This window comes from Apteryx rowi, unplaced genomic scaffold (assembly GCF_003343035.1).
Source record: "Apteryx rowi isolate R43461 unplaced genomic scaffold, aptRow1 scaffold_305, whole genome shotgun sequence".
Classification (NCBI taxonomy): Eukaryota; Metazoa; Chordata; class Aves; order Apterygiformes; family Apterygidae; genus Apteryx; species Apteryx rowi.
In genome coordinates, this window is record NW_020449475.1 from 489499 (window position 1) to 508469 (window position 18971).

Below are 18971 nucleotides of genomic sequence, written 5' to 3' on the forward strand. Positions count from 1 at the left end.
TCATCTCTGCAAAATGTTTCAACTTTGCAATACTTCATCTACACATTACTGAAAAGCATCTAATATTAAGCTATATGTCACCAGCGGCAGACTGCTCATTCCTGTGCTGCAAAGACAAAACTAGGTAACTTGCGCTTGATTTATAGGGAAAATGAACTAGATGTGTGCAACACATACCCTGTGCCAGCAGCAGTAAATCCAAGCCCTCTGTACTGTCAAGGGACTGCTTCATGCAAGAGACTAAAAAATATGTGCAATGCCTTTGAAAATCCTGTGGTTGAGAGTTGGTAGAAAATTCCTCACTACTGTCCTATATGACTGCTTGCCTGTGCTGAAAGACTACAGCAGCAGCAACTGCAAAAAGTGCCTGGGATCAGGYCTTTTATCAGACTCACAAATCGCTTTTGCATATACTCAGAAGGTTACAAGACTTATCTTTGTTAAGAAAGTCTGTCTGACTAGGAAAAAAACAAAAAACAAGCAAGCTGATTATGTTTACCCTTGGAAAGAGGGGCACTTTAGTTGCAGGACTTCAGTGTCTAAAATTGTTATTCCAGGACTTTGGAAAAGTGCTGTTCAAATGACTAAGAGGAGAGCAAAACAATCTGTGAGGCTGGTAAAAGACTAACTAAAAACCAACATCAGTAAAACAAATTCTTCAGTGAAGTCCTGAGAACGTGTGACAGACAAGCCAGCAAAGTGACTGGAGCAGGCAGGCTACCTGTACTCAGAAAAAGGAGGGATTCTACTTTCTGTCATCAGTTATAAGCTGTTTTCCATTTTTATTTCTGGAAATGACTAAAAGCTCCCTATTAAAACACTGTGTTCAGCCCTGTATGAAAAAGGAACTCATCATTGCCACCTAAATAACCCACACATACAAAAAGTGGAGGGAAACAGAGGACATCAATGACTTGCCCAAAGTCAAGTTGCAGGATAGCAGAAGAGCTGAGGGGAAAGCAGATCCTCCTGGCGCAGCGTCCTGTGCTTGCCCTGATTTGGGTCTTTTCTCTGCTACCTTCCAGCAGCGAGACTGCAGCGGGGCTGGCCATCCTCAGGGGCGGAGAGGGAACAGGGCAGCTACCTCCCAGGGGCCGTGAAGGAAATGTCCCTGGGTGCAGCAGTCCTGGTGGATTCAAGGGCTGCCGCCTGCCACTTTTGCTCTAGGAGTGACAGTTTATTTCTCCCCATACTCTGAACAGAACATTCCAGGTACAGTCTCCCAGGAAGTTAAAATAGATGCCAGTCTTCAAAGTAATGGTATCTGTCCCTGCTCTGAGTAATACAACCACCATTATAGAGAGGAAGGAAAAACTAAATCATTCTCTTGAAAATTTGGGAGATGGCAGGTGTTAGCCTTTTTAATAGGAATAATAAAAATAATGACCTTTATTAATATCAAATATCTAATTTCCACTGTTGAACAACAAAAGTGCAATACCTGCCACTTTAAATTACTCTCTGTCATGTTTTTATTCCCTCTTTCCCCCCCGGGATTTCAAAAATCTTGAAGAAATGTGTATGCAGTCTTCAAATATTTCCTGAGGCCAGTGGGATCCACATGCTCTTAGGAAGAGTTTTTTCACTCTGCGGGTCATTCCTGATGACATTTAGATTTTCTGTTTGGTATATATTGGCAGCACACTGTGGGAAGATGATGGGGATTTCCRCTTGCATATATAATACAACACCTGATATAGTTGGAGGCAGCACAAAAGTAATATACTATTTTGCAACGATTAAGCAGAACATCTCAGCGTTTGCATTTGTGATCACAGAGATGGCTCCTAAATTGGGGCATCATTTTCAAAGTAAGAATGGTATTTTATTTCCACTTCTGCTTAACATATGATGTTATTTATGTATCAGATATCCACAACAGAAAAAACTTCTAAGTCTAATTTGTGCTGTTAGTGAGTGGTCAGCAAAAAGATGAGACCTTGATGCTTTTACTAGCTAAAGGAGTGCTGTTTTAGATTAAAATAGTTAAGAGAGGTATTTTTTGAAGGAAAAAAAATTCCACACAGATTTGTACAGAAACCGTAACTAATGTAAATGCAGATCTATCTGAATTCTTCCTCTGCTGTCAGATCTTGCCCATTACACTGTCTCTGTTTGCCCTTAGCTGCCCATTGCACATCATATCCCATGACCTTCCCTTCTGACAGTAGTTTTTTTATGAAAGTATTATTTGAACAGGTTGGGATGTGTGTGTGTGTGTGGACATGTCTGTATTCATCTATGCATGCACTGAGAATCATGTGACATTATTCTTTTGCTTATATGGGACATAACTGCACAGAAGTCAAATTTCAGCTCATCTTTACTCCTAACTTGTGAAATGTGTAAGAGTTATTACTGATGCACTCTGGGGAATTTTTTTAGATGTGGTCTGGGGAAAATTTTTAGAAAATCAGGAAGTGAGAGAGTCCTTTAGGGAAAAGTTTATTTTTTTATTAGCAATTTAAATATATATCTATTTTGAATCTTGTCTCCCTTCTTCTTCTCCCCAGTGCTGAGGAAGGATTTGAGGCTATATTCTTCAGCTTAATGCACTTAATTCAGCTTTGTAGTTGGTCTTTAAAGCTGTTGCATGTACAATGGCACAGGAAAAAGATTGCTTCATTTAAAGCATGATCCACTGAATCACTCCTTCTTGTCGCTGCTTGCTTCCACCAGATAGATTTCTTTTTTTGAAATATTAGCGCTTAGAGTGGTAGATGAGGATCTGCAACACAACAGAGTATGTTGGAGAAATGCCTGGTGCAAAGTTTTGAAAGTAGTCATTCAAAGGGAGCTTCTAAGACTGCTGACAGGTGGGAAATAAACATAAGAACCTAGCATTTCAGACATCACTTTTAAGCTTTACCTGTTTTACATTTTCTATATTTTAGTTATTTAGAAAACATATTTATATTGAAGAAAAGTTTTAATTTAGGTTGTCCATCTTACTATTTATTTGCATCATCTAGAGGCCACCCCCGTAAGAGACACTATAAAAACGCTGAGTAGAGCATGGGCCCTGTGCTACAACACAGCCAGCACTGAAACAGAGTGGAGACTGAGGAGGAATCACAGAGGTGAAGGGAGGAAGGCTAGGTCATACATCTGGCAGCAAAACTGTTTGTGTTCCCCCTTCCCCTTTCCCTATCTGCTCGTTTTTGCCTCCAGATGGCCCCTCCAAGCCCTGGTGCAGCTGCATGGGGAACCAGATTAGATGCTGATGTGGCTGAAAAAATAACTTGCCAGAAAAAAGAAAAAAGAAAAGAAAAGAAAAGAAAAGAAAAGAAAAGAAAAGAAAAGAAAAGAAAAGAAAAGAAAAGAAAAGAGAAAAACTATCAGGTTTTTGTTCAGCAGGAAAGTTTTCTGCACAAACAGACAAGCAGCAGTGCTGTTGCAGCCCGGTGGGCTGGAGGAGAACGGGGAATGGGGAGCAGAGGCAAAGAGCTCCTTAAGCTGGCACTGCTGAAAAATGGGTCCATGAAACTGGGCTTCATTTAGGACATGTACTACATCAAGGACTGAATTAGATATTGCTCCTCTCTTACCTGACTGCCAGCTGATGGATGGCCCTAACTTGTAGACACAATGGTTTTTAGCCTTTTTCCATTTGTAGATTTTAAGCCTTTTCCAGCAAAAGTACAGAACCCTTCCAAAATGTCACATAGGTTGGCTGCTGTGCTGCATACATCAGCTTGCTTTCCTCTGCCTGCTTTCACAGGCTCCTTCCAAGCAGCCCACCAGCCTCCCCTTCCTCTTGCCAGTGGACGCGAGTGGCTGGACAGCAGCGCACAGCCCCGGGCCCCTGACCCTGCCAGCAAGGAGCCCCACAGGAAACACAACGAAGCACAATGCTCACAGCAGGCACCGTGTCACCCCCCTCCTTGATCAACACAGAAAAAGAAGTCAGTGAGAAACAGCCAAAATAACCAGCAGGAGAATTTAGCTCAAAGTTTCTAAGGTATGTTTTGTCAAGAGAGCCTTTTCATAAAAAATAAGCACAGTTTTTGCCTGTTGTTTAAAGAAAACACACATGTTATTGCCACTTATTTCAGCTAATCTTTGCAAAGTACTTAAGTTTCTTGTTCAAAGACATTAAACACATGTTTATATCCAATTCAGCATCATTATTAAGAATTTTCAACAGGATATGAGCAAAGTCAATAAATCTGGAAAGCAGCCGTCTGACAAGTCCTCCTACTTGAAGTAAGGACATCCAGTAATAACACAAAAAGGGGCTGTGATGCTTTTAAAGTCAGTGTACAATAACACCAGCCTACATAAGTAGATAGTGTTATTACTCCAACACCCAAGTGGGCCTGCATCAGAATGAATATGCACTATCTCTTTCTCACAGCATCCAAAGATAAGGAATTTATTTCTTAAATCATACCACTGGCCAAAGTGAGTTTGGGCTAACTTCTCCAGCCCTTCTCTTAGCAGACTCCCAGATGCATCAGAGGCCATTTTGGTCAAGTACCAGAACGAATAGAAGAAAGATCTGAAATCCCATTAACTCTGAATCCAGACCTCAGCTTCCCCCAACTCTTTTACCACCATTTTTCTGTTTCTTCTCCTATCCTTTAAATTCTTCTTCAAAGTCTTCTAAACAGGTCTTTTTATTTCTTTAGAAATCATTTGTTCAAAAATCTAAAGCATAGGAAATGTTCCTTAAGTCATCAGTCCTCAACCACTGTGTATACGCATGCACGTGTGAGACGTGTTTTGGTGCGTGAAAGTGATGTACACCTGCAGACTGGGGGAATTCTCTCAAACCAGTATTTCACACATCATGGTCCACATGAAATGTCCCCATTTCATGACAATCTGCAGTTTTATTTATGACAAGACTACTACCTTTGAAAGTACTTCATTGTTTTAAACTCTATTAAGTATACAATTTTAATTTTACCTCTCATTTAAGTTGATGTAAATCCCAAATTAACTTAACTGAATGAAACATGCTGGTGCAAATCTGGAATATGTCAGATCTGGCTCTGACAAAACTCCTTGGCTGTAGAGGCTCTAATAGTTTAATTCTGTCATGAGATGATGGTTTCTCTATTTGTTTCCCTTACTTTGATGAGTGGGGGTGAATCTGGGGCTTTGTTCTGACAGTGGAGGTCTGATAGTGTTAAAGCCATTTCCAAACAGCTCTGTCACTGCCCCTGACTTATATCCTACAAAACCTCAACTATTCCCATCCTGAACTTCTCCCCAACAGATTCTGCCAATCATGACAAATAGTGTGAAATTTGTGGTGAATTTGTGATGTGGAGAAAAGTCCACTAGGGACTAATTTGACACCATCAGATGCAATTTTCCTTTATTACCCTAAGGCAAGATTTAAACTAGTTTCCAGGGGTGAGAGGTTATTCCATTAACCCAGTGAGCTCGCCCCAGCAGGCTGCTACATAGATGCAGTCTTGAGCATTTTTAAGTGGATATATTTTTTTCTCTTGTCTTCTAAATCTTTGGGGGGATTTCTATTTTAGGGTGGCACTTTTATTCTTAGTTTTCAGACAGATGCCCCCTTTCACAGTAGGACCTATCTCTGCCAGCCATTTCTGCAGCCCTTTCTTGCACAAGAAAACTCTGACTGCAGCTCAGTTGTTCCAATAGAACCAGTCAACCCTGCACTGCGTGGAACAGGGTGTGGGAGGAGAGGAGGGCAGGGGGACCAGGGCTAATGATAAAATTCAGATAATACAGGAACGCAAGGATGGGCTGGAGTGGGTGCAGCAGTAGCTCTGCACAGGGTGAGCTCAGGTCCTGCAAGTTGATGTCAGTGACCCTCAGCCAGGGCTGGCTCTACACACATGCACCGCCTGGAGACATCAGTGCCCAGAAGGAGATAAGACCTTTTGCATTGGGCCAGGGCTCAGCTGAGCTCAGTCTCTGCATCACCTTGTGCCTGTGGTGCTTCGTCCACTGGCAATTTGAGACAGTGCAAGGCTACCCAAACAGGCTCTGCATAGTGCCAGTTCAGGCCCAGCAGGGCTTTTTAGCTTGGGGCTAATGCTGAATCAAAGCAGCTACTTTGCTTCTGGACCCTAGCCAGCCCCAGAAGCAGTAAAACCATATTCTATCAAAATTGTTCTTGAGTTTATAAACCTACAGCATGGAGTTTGCTCATGTGTCCATATATCCCTGGCACAATTACCTTGCTACGCATACATACTGCATGCTAATAATGAATAACTGTACAGGTGTGAATGCTGAATAACACCAGATGAGATAGCAAAATCATGTCTAAAACCCATGTTCTGCTCATACAGGACCCAGTTACACCAAAGTTCACTATAAAAAATCAACAAGACTAGTAAGAACAGAGTTTGCAAAATAGCTCAGATTGAATGCGATATTTTTTCCTTACCCAGATTTTTGCCACATACCCTATGCCTTTTTTACCCCTCCACATCCTACATATGACTTATAGAGCCCTGAGCTTAGAGTTCATAACTCCAGATGAACTGAATGGAAGTATTTACAGAGAGTTATTTTGGCACAGCTAATATGCTTGATTGTGGACAAGACTGTTTTGCTGTGTTGATATGGATTTTGGTCCAAAGAACGTTCCCACTGCTCAGTTCCACCAATAGGTAGCAATAATGGTAACACCGCTGTGGACTGATTGCTGCCATTTCAATGGTGACACAGTTTAGTCTTAGCTCACTGCAGACTGCAGTGTTTGAAACCCATGCTGGTGGCTGTTGGTGGCTTGTCTTCACCAGAACTCTCATCATCTTTACTGTGGGGGAAGTCTGGCTGGTGGGAAACTTGTAAGAAAAAAATGTGAGTTTGGACAAGTGCTTTGTTTCTCAGCTTTTTTCATGGACATGATGATAATGGTAATGATATTTCTCTAGGTTACTGTGAAGACTAACGAGTAAATGCTTATAGGTGCTTTGAAGATGAAAAGTGTGAAATATTCTATTTACTTATGAAAGGGTAGATGCATCAAAGGCATCAGCCAACCATCTAATTTTAATAAAGTGTCCTTTTATACTGTTCTACTGATGCTGTTTTTTGGCTATGAGAGAGGGCAGTCAATCATTGTATATATAACAAAGACACCAAGCCTCTTCATAGGATTCAGAAAACCTAATTTATTTCATTTAATAACAAAAAGAAAAATAAGAAAAGGAGAGAGAGAGAAAAAGAAAAAGAAAAAAAGAAAGAAAGAAAGAAAAAGAAAGAAAGAAAGAAAGAAAGAAAAAGAAAGAAAGAAAGAAAAAGAAGGAAAGAAAGAGAAAGAGAAAGAAAGAAAAAAAGGAGAACATGTTATCTGAGCCAATGTGAGGTGTAGAGCAGTATTTCACTTTAACCCCAGCTTCCTCTTCACCCATTTTCTTCATTGATTTCTTTGAAAAACACAGCAATAGTTCATCCACTAGTCCTTTAACCTGTGTTGTTCCTCAGGGAAGCTCATTGTTATGGTTAGAAAGCGCCAAAAGGAAAATATTACTGAGGGATATAACTAGATTATTCAATCTAGCAGCTTTGTAAGAAAAGGAGATGCATTGAAACTGAAGTTTCTCATGGAAACAGGTTTTTATTGATGCTATCAGGAAAGGTTGGGGAGTCAGGCCCAGAAAGAAACCACTGCAGTTCCTCTCTAGAGTCACAGAGAAGTTGTGGATTATGTGAGGTGAGGTTACATTAGGGGAACTCAACCCAGCCTTCTCCTTCTGACACTGTGGAGAACTGGGAATCAACTCCTTGTCCCTCTTGGCCGGAAACAGGAAAAGGACTGTTAAAGAGGGAGAGAGATGTTACAACCTGCAGTGACTGGGCTGCTCCTCTGCTGCACAGAGACCTGGCTACACCTCCTCAGGGCCGGTCGGACAGACAGCAGGAGCAACCTGGGCTGTCCAAGAGCCGTGGTGCAAGGTACTGGCTCTGGAGCTCAGAGGCAAGGAAGAACACAAAGTACAAGCTATAGAGAAAGGGCTGTAAAAGCCCAAGTCAGCAGGATGAACACTCTTAGGCAAGATGTCCCGTTTGACTTCTTGCTGCAATGTCCACAGCAAACTTACTAGATACTGGCAAAGAGGGGAGTGAGCACTGTTTTCCCGCCGAATGGACAGGCGCCCTACTCACTCTAGGAGGCAGAGGTGTGGGAGGGAAAGGGAGCAGTGCTTTCCAGGGATTTCTTCAAAATGTGTCAGGCCTAAGTGAAACAAAGCCAAAGAGAATAATTTTGGAAATCAAAAATATCAACAAGAGAAAAAGTTATTCCTCACACTCTACCGGTTGTATAAACTTTCTTCTGCACATTCATTTGTGTGCATAAAACAGTGTAGAAGGGAAATGATTTCACTTTACTTTAGACACCTACATATTTCAGGGCACAATTTATCTCAGCTCTTTTAGACATCTACCATAAGACAAATGTATCAGTCATAGGAAAACCTATGTCTTTCCACTGACTACAAAAGTAATCTAGATGACAAATTCATATGCAAATATTTGGTCAGACCAATTCTACCTCTAGGTGACTATCCCCCCCACCCCATGTCCTTCCCATGTCTCTCATCAAAGAAATACGGATTCCCTCAAAGCACAGGGCTCAGCACAAATAGGGCTTTGCTCTCAGAGTCTCAACAGGCTGTGTTCATTGAGGAGTGAAACTGGGTTGAAATTCAACTGCTAGCTCTGGTCTCCCACTCATTATCTCTGCTTGGTGTTTGGATTTCAGGGAATTTGCGGAGTTTCTGGTTTGCCAGATACCAGACAGTCTTTTCTGCAAAGCAACAGGTTTAATTCCTTCAACGATTGTGGAGGAATCCCTAGAAGGGAACCTCATAAGCATTGCATGCTCTCTCTCTCTCTCCTCCGAGGGAAGAACAAATTGAATTCATAGGTATTCTAACAAATGCTCATTTTCTGCTGTTGCCAGAAAGCCAGGAGACATACAGCAGCTGTAACAAAGGAAGCTAAATCACAGCAGACAAGTTTCCAGTCTGCTGCTACATTGGATACATATGCAAAGTGAGGTTAAAGAGAGATAGCTCTGCTCCAAAAGAGAGACGTCTCCCAGAACAACTTTTGAGGTGGCACAGCCCTCCCTCCCCTCCCATCTCAACATAAGTTTAATTCTTAAAAACACAATTCAGTGACAACTGCAAGCAAGAATAGTAGCAAATTTGCATAATAAATCAGTGTTTAAAGGTGGATTCACTTTTCTAAATAGTATCCATCCATAGCCTTCATCCAGGAGATTGGTGTGTAACTGATGGGATGTTATGGAATGGGATTCAGAGTTACATTTCTCATACCAACTTACCATGTAATAGACTTAAGTGTGTTCCACAAAACTTATAGACTTAAGTGTGTTCCACAAAGCACTGTGGAAAATAATCTTCAACTTAAGCAATATTTCCATTTCTTTCAGATGTGAAACTTTTTTTACTTTCTTTCCTACTTTTGTTTCCTAGGACTCTGCTTCCTTCAAAGCTAAAACTGGTATTTGCTGGTTTCAAGGGCTATTTATTCCTGTGGCAGTGACAAAGCACTCCAAGTAATGTCTCTTAAGTACTATTAGCACATATCTGATCTGAAAATGTACAAACACATTCAAACAATAAGGCTATATTAATAGATATGCCCAGAACAAATAAACAGGAAACAAACAATGCTTTTAAAGAAGGAACAGCAGTTGAAATACTTTAAAGATAAATAAACTTTTAGATTTGACTCCCTCTAGAGTATTTTTAAGGAAAAGCTTGGTACAGGAGATGGGAGTTTTGTTGTAGAAATGCTCTCACGGCAGTCCCACGGAAGTGTGGTTCTCTCTAAACACAATGCCTTGGTGACTAGCCAGCTCTCCTAGGCAGAGCTTTCTGCCCAGCGCTGGGCAGAGGCAGACACCCGCAGGACTCGGCAAAGTGCATCCCTGGAACCAGAGCCCTGAAAAACAAGAAAGATCTTCATTTTTAATAAAAGGTGAAGTAGCCATAATAGTGCATGTCTATGCTTTCCAGTAAGGGGGAAAAAATCCTGCCTGTCTTCTTCAACTAAAAGCAACAGCTTTGCTTTAATTTGGTCCAAAGTGACTAGTCAGAACATAGTGGACCCCTTTCTATAAGGGACCTGTTGTAGTACAGGACTCTCATTCACTTCGACCCTTGGGAAGAAGAGTCTTCTGAACTGAGGATTCAAACAAATTCAACATAGTGTTGGAATATCTGCAGATCCCAAACGCCTGTCTTTCTAAAAGAGATAAAACAGCTAACTAGGTTATCTGTTTTAAAACTAGCAGTATCAATGCAGTTCCTGAGGTCCTCATGATCATTTCAGTTGAACTCCCTCAGTCTGGTTGCGCTCAATACAACAGCATGTAACGCCAGCATCCAGCCACACTCCGTATCTGCTAATGCTCCCACTACTGCTCACTCTGGGAGAGCTGCAAAGGGTTGCAAGCAGTAGTGAGATATTTAGCAGGAGAAATGCTGGCACAGAAAAAGCCACTGTATTTTCAAGAAAGAGCCCCGTGGCTGCAAGGCACAGAGTCTTCCAAAGCATTTATATCTATGTTTCTACTGCAGAACAAAGAGAACATCAAATAACTTCCCTAAGTTTCGTATGTCATAAAGAAGAGGGAACAGAGGGCATGTATATTTTTCCCTCTCTCTTTGCAGATCACTAAGATGGAAAGGTACCTGAAGAAAAAAAAATGCTTAAATACACTGTAGCTGCCTGAATTCAAAAGTACAGAAATTGTATTTCTTGCTAACTAGCTCCACCACTTCCCCGCATGTGATGGATCCTTAGCTACTACAAGAGAGAGGGAAAAAAAACCCATCTTTTTAACTGCAGAAATGTGTAGATAAATTCAATCTGACTACAACTCATGTACTGCAATGCAGTCCCTCTAGGAATAAATTTGGATCATTGTGCCATAGACTCCAAAGGGTCAACATGACATATTGCATCATATCCCCCTCCACGAAAAAGAATTCACTAACAAACATCACTTCCAAAAGTGTTCCTTTATTCCCCTTTCACATTATAGTTTCTTATGAAATATTTTAGTGGATAACTTTGGTGCTTTGCCACATTTCTCTCAATCTATTTATAAATGTTTGGTTGGAAAGAAAGTAAACATTATGGGACAAACACTTTATAAACTTTAGCTATTTTTGTATAATACTTGAACTTGAATTGATTTTGTTTAAAAATATAATAAACCTGGACTGCTGTGCAGAATGATACAAAATCCTCCCATGCTTGTTAAAATGCRAACAAAAAAAAAGAAATCAAAAGGCATAAACCAAAGGATTTACAGCTCATTTGAGAACACAGAAATGATATCTTTTATGAGGAAAAAGAGTGCCTGTCAGGTAGATTCCATTCCTTTCCCCCCAAAATGGCTTAAACAAATGTTTCGCACCTTAAAGCTCTGGCTTCATTTGGCAAAGCAGAGCACAACTGGTTTCACACAAGCAGAAATGTGCCAACTAATCTGCATGCTGCTGTAGGAAGGGCTCTGATGGCTGCTAATGCACCCTTCCCACTCCACAAAACTGAGTTACTTGCTTCTTGTTTATTTAAATGACACTGTTGTTTGAAATGATGGGGGCTTCTTATCCTCTTGAGTCATGCATTCTCTGTCTGGGATCTTCTGTTTAGGCATTTTTAGCACCTCATTAATTACTAACTGCAACAAAGTCATGCTGTTTTGCAACTCTATTGCCTTTGTTAAGAAATCTCAATTCTGTGTTAGAATGTGAAAGGGGACTGTTATCTACCATGTGCCCTGCTTGACTCCATATTGCAAAATTAGCTTTCTAGTTCCTGAAATACATATACATATGCTCTTTACATCCGTATCCCATGGTTAAACAGCTTGGCTTTGGTTAAATAGCCTGGCACCAAAGTTGCGGAAGCTACTGCTGTTGATACACAACGCTAACTCCATACACTATGAATAAATGTTTTGTCAGGAAGATACCATTTCTAAACAATGATTTTGAAGTCCTGCTATAAAACACACTCTAGATGCTCTTTTGTGAAGCTGTGGATACTAGAGCCCTCTCAAATAGTTAATTATAAAGGTAAAATACTCCCAGGTTAAGCAGTTGGAGATTTTATTTCACTTTTAAAAGGCAGGTTGGTGGGACAGTTTCATGTAAGGAACCATGAAACTCTTCCCTGCTATGTCCTGGGTGTTATTACTGAATATAACGCCACAAGCACAGTAAGTGGGTTGGTATGAGAAGTTTGATCCAAAGAGGGGTTTTAATGGCTACATGAAAGCTGTGATCTAGGAACTATGTCTCAGCAGCAGCTTACCCTAGAAGCCCCTAATTAAATTCATAACATCCTTCCTTGTTTGGGGTAAATGTTCCTTTGATTTCAGCCCCCACAGAGACCAGAGCCAATGCAGGCAGAGATCCTGGGTGAGTAGCTTGAGGTCCAAGGCCAAGCAAATCAGAGCACGAATTTTCTGTTATGGGCTGTTATACTGAAGGTGACAATCTCCTGTCAGTGAACTTTGAAAGAGAAGAAAGCTGACTCCATTCTTTGAAAGAAAGGGCCTGAATTTCTACCCAGATGTGGGCAGGCTGGCTGGATCAGGCATGGACAGATATTCAGGTAGGTGGAAAAACAGCAGCTCAGACTGCACTTGGAGTTTCCTTCCAGCCAGCTTCTGGTGGCTCTCAATTTAGGATGAATGTTGGTTGTTACAACCATTTGGAGGGGTGCAGCTGCTCCCACAAATTTTAGGAGRAATTCAGGCATCTGACACTGAGTTCTGGATGTCACTTGCAAAATCATATGCCTAAAAGATAGGAATTTACTCCTAGGTAGAAGATGCCTACATTTTTCATTAAATCCCACCTCTGAAGTTGTAACTGATGCCTGTTTTGCAGTTGGTTCAACATGGTAGGTGTTGATATTAGTTTAGCAGAACCTCCACATCACAAAATCATTGCTGGTCCACTACCAACCCCTGGCCCCATATGAAAAAGAACCGTGCCCTGCATTGTTAGATTGGTATTTTAAGCCACGTCAAAGGAAGTCTTAATTTCTGTCTCTCTAAGATGGCTTACACGTTTCACATGAAACAGAAATGCTCATATGAGCAGAAAACTGTTATCTCCTGGCTGTATATCCTAACCACTAAGCAAAGGCATTATCATTACCATCTAAGCGCATATTTCAGTCCAAATGATGTCAGTGCAACATACACATCTGCTTCAGGCTCTGTGAAATAGGGACTGACATCAACCTGTGCTTAAATGTTCTTCTGAACAGAGGACCAAGCTCTGGCGTATCAGAATTAAGTACAGAACAGCTGCCTTCATCTTCTTCTTTCACAGTCTTACAGGACCTTCAATTTACATCCTGAATTAAACAATGGGTGCATTTGGTTTCAGAATTGCTGCTTCACTGTGCAACATTATCTGCCTAATGCAATCATATATTACTGATATATCTCATAGCATAAATGTCAGAGAAACATTTACTGACATCTAGTAAAGGACTACCTCTTAAAATGGTTTAATGGTGTAATAGTTGTCTCCACTTGATAAAATTCTAATTAAGTTTCCAGCTCATCTTTCTTCTTCTTCAGGTGAGTGTGAACTCCTGCAACACAGTGATGTGGAAAAGGATGTGGGTCGTACTGAATGGTGGGGAAGGTCTGTGGTGTTCAGTGCACCAGGTACCTGTGATAACCTGCAGGTCTCTGCTGAGCTTGGTGCCAGGCTGCAGGAGACAGTTTCAGACTGCACAGCAATACACCAGGCACCACATCAGCCAGCAGTACGTGGCACATGAGGTTAATAAGTGAGATAAAGGTTTCCCTGTAGACTATGATGAGGAAGCTGAGGAAGAATCAACTGCCTAAAAGCCATGTTTAATGCATGTTTTTTGAAAGTCTCATCCTCCAGGCTGACCTGCCCTCTTAGGGACTATGAAAAGAGACTGGAGCTACATTTGGTGGTTGCGACGCTGAAGTAGTAAAGAAGAATGTTGGGAAACTGGGATAACGATGGTCAGGCAGTCAGCATAGTCTGCCAACCCTGAGATGCCTGTTCAGGAGCAGCACTGCTGCCGTTGCACTGTTTTTATTAACACAGGACCCGAGAGCCCTTTTTTTCTGGCTCAGCCAGGGTTCTTGCTACCCTTTGCACCACAGTACAGCCGTGCTAGCCCAGTGCAGGGCACCCTATGTTTGCACGCTCTGTGCCTCATGTTGTGACTGCAAGGGCTCAGTTCCTCATCAGAGCAGGGCTACCTCCTGCTGGCCCTGTAGCACTCCATATGTGTGCCCTTCATGGCAATCAGATGAGGTTCTTCTGGGCAGCTGGAATTTCAGCACATGAACACCACATCATGCACTGTCGTCCTCTCTTGTGTCTGCCTATTCATCTGTACACATCCAGAGCAATATGCACATCATCCATACTAGGCAAGTAAACAGGACAAACAGACAGAGGCTTCTTCTTTATTCCCTGCCACTCTGAAGGACATCCGTCACTTCACCTCCAGCAGTGAGATTGCTTAATCAATCCCTTTGAGACACTGTCTGCCCTTACTTTCTGTTTTATGTATCAGGCTTTCCATTCCTGGCTCCTCACAGTGAACCGGATTAGGGAACTGAACATGCTGAAAAGAAACCAATTTTTTGCAGGATTTCTTTTTTTCAACCAGCTCATTTCCCTAATCCAGTGTACTGCTAATGCTTGTGCCAGCACAGGAAGTGCAAATGAGCAAATCCCTTAGGCAAGTGTCTGATCTACTTGGGCTGACATTGCCACCAAATAACTTCGCTGGAAACACAGCCAAAGTGAGAAAGTGTTTAGGCTCCTAACTTAGATGCAGTGAATCATCCTCCTAAATACTAGAATCATAGGGAAGCCAACACATAGATGAATGGATGTGTCAGAGTCCTGTGGAAACCTTTGTTTTTCATTACTCATATCCTCCAGTCTTACCTAGTTACAGTTCTACCTTACAGGCTGTCAGCACAGGAAAAGTATATTTGTGTAAACTAATGCATGAATTTTAAAAGGTGCGGTTATTTTGGTATTACTTTCTGCATGGTTAAAGTTATTCAAGACCAAAGGCATTTTTTTCAGCTTAGCATATATCACTTATGAAAGCACTTACATTAATCATTTCTATTCTGTCCTGAGTATTTATACCCAAACTACATGGATACATCCATGACTTTCTTAACTGAACTGCATCTGGAGTGTTTGTACTGCAGAATTTGCCCTTGTGCTTTTTCCCACAAATATGCTTTTGTTTCCTACAATAAAATGAGTCAGCTCCCTTCCACTATTATCCAGAAGACCAGATCCAAACCTCTCTCAGACTGATGACAGGTCAAGCTGACAGCAGCAGGCTTTGGACGTGGCCCAGGCTGAGGGATACTTCAGACTGACATACTAATTTAGGGCCCGATCCTGCAGACCTGACAAAGGCAAAACTTTCTTTGATTACACTGAGATTTTATTACAATGACAGAATTGCACAAGTCAGAGATGGGAAAAAACAATTAGGTCATCTAGTCTATTCATTGCTAATGTAGGATTGTTCTCTACTGCAYGTTTTATTAACATTCTGACACCACATATTTTAAATATCTGGAGGCTAAAGACATTATTAAAGATCTTTAGGAACCAGTTTATTTTTAAAAAAAGAACACAGACAAATTCTCATAGTTTTAACTTACTGTGAGTAAAGCATTTCTCATCACTCATATATTTTGGTTTATTTAGACTATGCAATCATAATCCTCTGTTGGTGATATTAACAGCTTTTGAGAATGCTCACCATGTTACAGAAGAGTAACCTCCTAAATAGAATATGACTAAAGAACAAATGAGTTATGTTAGGGAACAGAGAAATGAAACAACTGTCAGATTTAGGAATACAGGGAAAAGTCATTATACAGACACACACACACGCATATATATATGCATACATACACACACACACATTTATGTATATATTTGTGTATATATGCAATTTGGGTTATTCCGTCTATATGTGTACTTCTCTGCATGTCTTGCTTACTCTCTGCCTGCCTCTTTTAGATTGTACAGAAAAAAAATCTGGGGCAAAGACTGTCATCACTTGGGGTCCTGCATAGTGCCAAGAATAWTGCTAGGATTTAACAAATAGTGGATGTGTGGGATTGTGCAACCTTTGCTCAGGATGACTGCTCCAGTCCTCTAACCCTTCTCACATCAGCAGGCATTACCGACCAAGGCCAACAGGGATGTTGCTGTGGATAACTCCTCTGCAGCGGGAGGCCAATCTGTGCAATCTACACCATGAACAGCCCCTAGAAAATAAGGAAGTTGTATTTGACACAGTATATTTCTTTCCATCTTCAAGTTATGTATCAGAAGTAATCCAAGGCCTTTATTTCTTTTACTGTGTTTCCCAAGTTGAAAAGGCAAATTAATAACCCTTTTGTTCACTTACACAAACTATTTCCAGTCTAGAGAAGAATGACAAAGGGTTAGTATTCAGCTGTCCTGTTCACATGGCTAGTTTTTATGACTGGAGTGCCATTTTAAACAAGCACAGTATCAGCTATTAATTGAATATTATTATCTTAAAGTCTTATTTTGGTTTTTCACTATGGAAAGTTGCATAGAAAAACCACTCGGCAGGAGCTGTAATAGGGAAACCACTGTACACTAGTCCTCTTTGATTAGCAGATCCTTTTTTTGATTTTAAAAACAACGCGTAGCTGATTTTGCAGTCTCCTGCTGCTGGTTTTAATGACAGTTCAGTAAAACAGAGGGCTCTGAAATCCTCGACTTTCTGGAAGCTATACGTACCATCACTCTTTCTCCCCACTCCCCACCCTCTTTAATAAAATAAAAAATAGAGCCATGCACAAAAACACCCTAGGAGCTGTTTCTGATTCATTGGTTTCAGTTGCAAAGAAATATTACAAGCAGCTCTCTCGGCTGTGTGTGCTCCTGGCTCTTCTCTTCCCTGGCAAGAGCGGGGTTTTTTGCAAACCCCGTTCCCCCGCCGCCTGCAGTCCACCGGCTCTGCCGCTGCAGGCCCGCACACAGCTGTGCGGCTCCGAGCACCCCGGCCCTGCCTGTTGGCTCTGCCTTGCAATAGCTGATGTCAGCGTGAACTTTGCCACCGATATCTCATCATGATGAGCGACATAAACATAAAATTGCACGCCAGAGTTTCGATCTGGAACGAGCTCCTTCCACACATTTCAGCAATATAAATCTTCTCCTTTTATCACAGGGCTGCAGTAACTGTTTATGTTATTGTTGTTGGGGTTTCTATCCTAATGGAGCTGTTTTGGAGGGGTAACCTGGGTGTCCTCTTGCTCCTCCTCCCTTTCTCTTCTCAGATCCACTCTCGAGTCAAGGCGYAGCTTTTGTTTTCCCCCTGCTCTGTGGCTCTGCCTCTCGTCTGCAGCGAACAACTGACCCTTTCCCCCCACCGCTGGCTGCTCCTGCATGCCGCTGCCCTTCTGCTTGGCCCTCAGTCCGCACACTGCAAAAGCTGGTTTTTGCAGATGCTTTTGGGCAACCAGTGATCTGGTCTGTCTCCCACCGCATCCGCCCTGCATGTCCACGCTCCAGCCAGGACACACCGCAGGGAAGGGAAGGGGCTGGAGGCGCAGCTAGTGGCGTTCCTCAGCCATGCTTTGTCAGGGCAAGGAGAGGGAGTGCACTCCACGTTTGTTTAATGTTTTCCTTATGTTTCTCGCGGACCGTTTATTTTTTGACATGCTTTCTCTGCCCACTGGTGCTAGCGCTGCTCAAGTGAGCTGGCTGGTTGGCTGCAGGTTGGCTCACACGCGTGTCCCATCCTTTCACCCCAGCCTTGTTTATTTATGCCATTTGCCCGGCTTGCTCAGAAATTTCCACATGCACTAGCACACGAGAAGCCTCGATCTCTGTCAAAGCAAAACAAAACATAGAGGTGAAGGCGCTTTCTTCATGTCAGGGTAGCCCCCAGCTTGTCTGCTGAATTACTTTTTATTTTATGCCTCTCTGGCAATCCCACCCCATCCGGCTCAAGTATCCTGGATTAGAAAGACTTTCCCCAGAGTCCTTTTCAAAGGGAGCCTCCCACAGACCTTTAAATCCCCCACATTTTATGGTACAGACATTTAACAGCTCTGAGAGGGGCAGCACAGCGAGAGGCTGAGGAAAACAGCTACAAATAGAGTGGCTGCTCCGCACATTATAGAGGTGCCTGATGTGATCACGTCGTTTTACCCGGCTTTCCCTCCCTCCCCAGAGATAGCYGCAGAGATAGAGAGCAAGAAAGGGCTCAGCGAAGTCGCGCAGTTTCCCCCTGAATCAGTCTCACCTCCGCCTTCCTAGCCCTCCCCTCCCCCCCCCATCCCAAATCCTTGCCGGAGAAAAGAAACGCGACACCCTCCAGTCACACGGGAGGCTGCGCCTTCGCTGCCGGGGACCTGGGGAAGGTGGCGGCGCCGGGCGGGAGGCGGCTGCGGCACCTCCGCGCTGCGGCCGCCTCTCCTCCGCTGCAAAGCGGCCGGGGCCGGAGGTGGCCCCGGCCCCCGACGGGGCTCGTTGCTTTGCTCTGCCCTGTCCCGCTGCAGGAGCCGCCCAGGACAGTCTCTGCCACTGGGGGGAAAAGGGCAAAGGGACAACAGAGCGGGACAGACTGGGGGCACCCCTCCACCCCCCCCTTCCCTCTCCCTATCTCCGTTTGCGGGAGGGCAGATTTAGGCAATGGGGGGTGTGGGATGCTTCACTGCCCCCCTCCGCGGGGAAACTGTCCCGTCGCCGCTCGCCAAGGGGGGAGTCGAGCCCCCTCCCCTCCCCGCGGCCGGCGGCTGGGGGGCCGCGGCAGCTCCGCGGGCGCGCCCGCTCCGCGCACACCTCTGCGGGCCCCGGCGGGAAGGCCGGGGCGGCAGCGAGAAGCGGAGCGGAGCCGGCCGGGGGAGCTGCGGGACCCCCCGTCCTGTCCCGTCCCGTCCCGTCCCGTCC